Below are 5,000 nucleotides of genomic sequence, written 5' to 3' on the forward strand. Positions count from 1 at the left end.
CTACCTAATTCCTCCCATTGTCTCTTATACATGTACTTTCCTCTTACCCCTACAACCTGATGCTTCTTCTACATCTTTACCGCTTGAATCTGACATAAAATAAGTCCTAATTGCTTATTATGTAAATATTGTACACAGCTTTCTATTACTACTCTCTCTCCCTATCCTTCTCTCTTTTACCTACATATAAGCCCAGTACTAAGGACTATACTAACTAGCCTAGAAGTGTTCCCACCTCTGTAACACTAAACAGCAGCCTCCAAATGCTATGAACTACATGCAAATCGCTCTCCATCTATGTATGTATGTTTTGAACCATGCTCTAGTCATCTAACTTTGTACATATGTTTTGAACTGTGCTCAAGTTATTCTTGTTAATCCTCTCCTTTGCTCCTTTTCAATTATTAGATCTCAATATATAATTTTACATTTGTTTTCTAAAATGTATAACTCCATGCATACTTGTATAGTATAAAATTCTATGCTAGTTTTTAATTGTATGTAACATGGAGCTTTTTCACCCCGGGCCTCCACTGAAAATGGGCCCATTGGGCCCAGTGGATCTGCCCGGTTATCAAACTGGAAATAAATAAATAACTGCATGCAGACCACTTACAAAGCTGAGTCTCTGTCCAAGCACCTTAGGCCCTGGTCTCACCACTCTCACTGAGACCAATGTCTTCCATGCCCCTTTATCCATGCCCCTTTATCAATAATAATAATAATAATAATAATAATAATAATAATAATAATAATAAATAATAATTTTACCAATGTCTTCCATGCCCCTTTATCCATAATAATAATAATAATAATATAATAATAATAAATAATAATTTTCACATTAAATATTTTGTCACTCACACACACACACACACACACACACACACACAAACACACACACACACACACACACACACACACACACACACACACACACACACACACACACACACACACACACACACACAAACTCAGTCACACACATTCTCTTTCTCTCTTACACTCTGATAGAATTCAACAGTTCCCAGTTTTCTTCCAGGCAGGGTAGTATTTCCACCACCTATGGTTACCTGCTGCTCTTAAATTAAACCACATTTGAAATCATACAAATCAGTTAATATCTCTCACTGGTGCTAGCAGGCCTAATCAGTCTAATCAGAGATGTGGGCCAAGAAGCTTATTAACCAGCAATGGAAATAACACTCACCCTCTTCTCAGAAACATAGCACTGCATATATCTATATATATATAGATATAGATATAGATATAGATATAGACATATCATGGGTATCAGCCATAAGCTGTTATAATTTAATAAATGGCTTTACTTAAAGGGAACAATGAAAAATACCTGTACTTAAAGAAGAAAGGAAACAGTACAAATCAGAGGAAATGTATATAGGTTTGCACATAAACAGAAATAAAATAAAAGTTAATAAAATACACAGGATGTATACAGAGTAAATCTAGGCTCCAGATACGTACATTCCCTAGCTATATCATGCTCAGAAATACTATCCCTAAACCTATATTTCCTGCCTTTATTTCTTCATAGAAATACTGTCCTTTAACTATCATATGTTAGAAAAATTAAGAATTAATGGACTTACAGTAATGGTGGAGTTGTCAAAACATGACAGAACTCACTCAACTGGTAGAAGATAGTTAAACACCAAAACTAAGGTGAATAATGCAGATTCAAATAATAGGGCAGTAAAATATTATGACAAAAACAGGACTGGGTGTCAATAAGTAGCAAAAACTGGAAACAAAAAAGTGACAACGGAGAAACTTTTCAGCAGTAAAACATCCCTGCCCTGCAATGGCAATGTCTAAGCAAGTCCTAGAATAATAAGAGGTAAATGAGACAAGGACAAACACTATGGTGGAATCATCACTGTCATACATCATGGAAAAATTAAATGATATAGGCTGCAAATTGGATAAATATGTGCAGCAATTGAAGAAGAATATTGAGGAGATAGAAACCACCCTATCAATGCACTTATGTGCAATTACAGATATACAGAGAGATGCTAAACAATAATGTATCCATCTACTGGATGCCCGATTCAAGATAGAACAGACTGACTGTAAACTTATTGACTTGGAAGATCGAGCAGGGTGTAAAAATGTGACACAGGTCGGTATCCTGACAGGGCAGAGGGACAGAAAAACATAGGATTTATTTAAAAAGTACTGGAATATGGGGCACAGATTGCACCTGAAGAAACATGTATAGAAAGAGCCCACAGGATATATGTACCTGAAAAACCCAGCTAAACTGCAAACTAGTTCCAGACAGTTGAATGTCAGCTTTTTGACACATGCATTGGAGGAGAAAATATTGTTAGAGCTTTGGAATCCAGTGAGAAAATTAATGTCTGGAGAAAACAGAATCTTTATAGAACAATACTAATCCATGGAAACCAAAAAGAAAAAAGCAAATTCTATTCCAGTGATTCAACTTTACCATATTCACAAATTGTGATTTAAAATTATATACCTGGCATATTTAAAAAATTTATTCCGGAGTTGCCCCAAAACCTTCTTAGATGCAGAGTAAGCAGTGAAAATATTGATGGAAATGCAAGAAGAGATTTCAGCTAATATAGGAGCACCAGAGTTGGCACAGAAGGTAAAGGAAAAAAACCCACAACACTAAAAGGAGAAATCAAAAGTGATAACAGTTATCAATAACTGTGCAATGACAAAAGAAAAAAGCAAGTATCTAAAAAAAGGTTAAAAATGGGGTCAACGGAGTAGACTACAATAAGAAAAGTTGATTTGTATGGGATCATGCTTACGATTCTATACGATTCTATCTTGGAATGCAAATGAACTGGGCAACCCAGTCAAAAGGGTGTAGGATATTTAGATTTATAAGAAAAGAATCCCCTCACTTACTGCTCCTGTAAAATCTCCATTTACATGTCCTAAAACATGAAAAAAATGAAGAAATTTGTATTTTTACAAGTGACAGAGGCAGAGGGCTAAGACATAAAAACAAAGAGAGAAAGAATATTAATAGGATACACATCAAGGCATAAAGTAATAACTAATTAAAGATGAACACGAAGGATTATAAATGCATAAAAGGTCCCTCAATTAAGGTGGGCCAAGGCTCTGAAGTGAAAGATACACTATAATGAGGATGTTAGGCACTGTACCATATCTTACAGAATGTTAGTGTAATCTTTGCAGGACTGGAATGATGTGGTGATACTTTGAAACACCAGAAAGTAAAATTGCTGAAGTATTTTACATTAGCTGTAAATGTGCAGTCTTGGAGTCTGGAAAACCAACAGGTAAAGCATTGCAGTAGTCTAAATGAGAATATATCAGAGCATAGACCACAGTAGGAATTCTGAACATGGAAACAAGAGGATTTAAGAATAGCTGAAATATGGTCCCTGAGTGTCAGCCAGTTGTCAAAAATTACACCAAGATTGTGCATCTTAGACACAAAATTCAGTTTGTCACTACAATAATAAATATCACATGACCAGTCCAGAAGGGAAAAGTTTGTCTGCCTCACATAGATCATCATTGCCACTCTTTTAGAGGTGTTGAGTTTAAATCTATTACTCACAATCCAATTGTGAATAAATTACAGATCTTAAGAAAAGGAAGTAAGGGAAGACACAGACTTCTGAAGGAATGAGAGGAACAGCTATATCTAATCAGCAAAGAAATGTTATTGCAGACGTCTTGAATGAATAGCATCTGCTAGTGGCAATAAATAAATGGTAAGAAATAATGGACCAGGAATACAGCCTTGTCAAACCCCACAAGCTAGAGGGTGAGCAGAAGAAAAATTCACCCCTGAAACAACTCTTTGGGGACATCCTGATAAATAAGAATTAAACCAGTCCAGGATAGTACCAGAAATACCACAGTAATGCTCTAATCAGTCTAAAAGAATAGAATGGTCTACTAAGTCAACAAGAGATCTGAAAGGACCAAAACACTGATCTCTCACATCTAGGAGGTCATTACAAACACTGGCAAGAGTTGTATGAGTGTTGTTTCTTTCCCTAAAACAAACTGGAACATATATACAATGTCCTGATAATTTCAAAAATGACTCCAGCTGAATGTACACTCCTTTCTCAATAACCTTCCTCAAAAATAGGTGGTTAGCGATGGAATGATAATTATCAAGATCATTTGAATCTAAGCCAACTTTTTTAAGGGTTGGTGTCAGTGATGCCTCTTTAAAGCTAGACAGGACCACAACAAGCCTAAGAGAGGTGTTACTGATGCCACCACAAAGTGAGATGGACATGGGTCCAAAGAACAAATTGTATTATCCATACTGGAGATGAAAGAATACAGTTCATTAATGTCAGGAATGACAAAGTCTTCCCAGATAAAATGTAAAGGTTTCTCCTTTTGACCAATGTTAGGAAAAATAGAAATAGAATTAGATGGAAGACCTGATAAGAGTAGTTGTAGTAGAAGATAACAGATAGCCAATTCATATTCTTCAGCAGAAAAAGACCACCTGGTATTAAGACAACTAGAATAAGAAAAAAGGTCCACTAGATTAAATAGTGCAGATGGGCAATTTGAAGCCTGGGCAATGTATTAGAATGGCAATCTTCAGAGTGATAGTAAGCAAAGTGATTGTTGTAAAATTATCTTTTAACATACTACTTTCATGCCAGCTATGCTTAAGCCTATGGCTATGCCTTCTTAGCATATGTAAAGATGATTTCAACTACGGTTTACAATGAAGCTAAGCTGACTGGTCACAACTGACCAGGGGTAACTGAGTCAAGAGAGCACATTAACAAAGTATTACATGCAGTAATGAACTCTTCACTGTCAGAAGCTATAGTTATTGGAAAGAAATACATAGCAGAAATAAATGAATCAAAATAAATAGTAGATAGATGCTGACAAGAGATAAAACACAAGATACCGGGAATTCAACCAGTTTTTGAAAGAATGGTCTATAGTTACCTGGAGGACAGTAAATAAAAAACCCAAAA

This window comes from Protopterus annectens, chromosome 8.part0 (genome assembly GCF_019279795.1).
Source record: "Protopterus annectens isolate FY-2018-M chromosome 8.part0, PAN1.0, whole genome shotgun sequence".
In the NCBI taxonomy this organism is placed as follows: Eukaryota; Metazoa; Chordata; order Ceratodontiformes; family Protopteridae; genus Protopterus; species Protopterus annectens.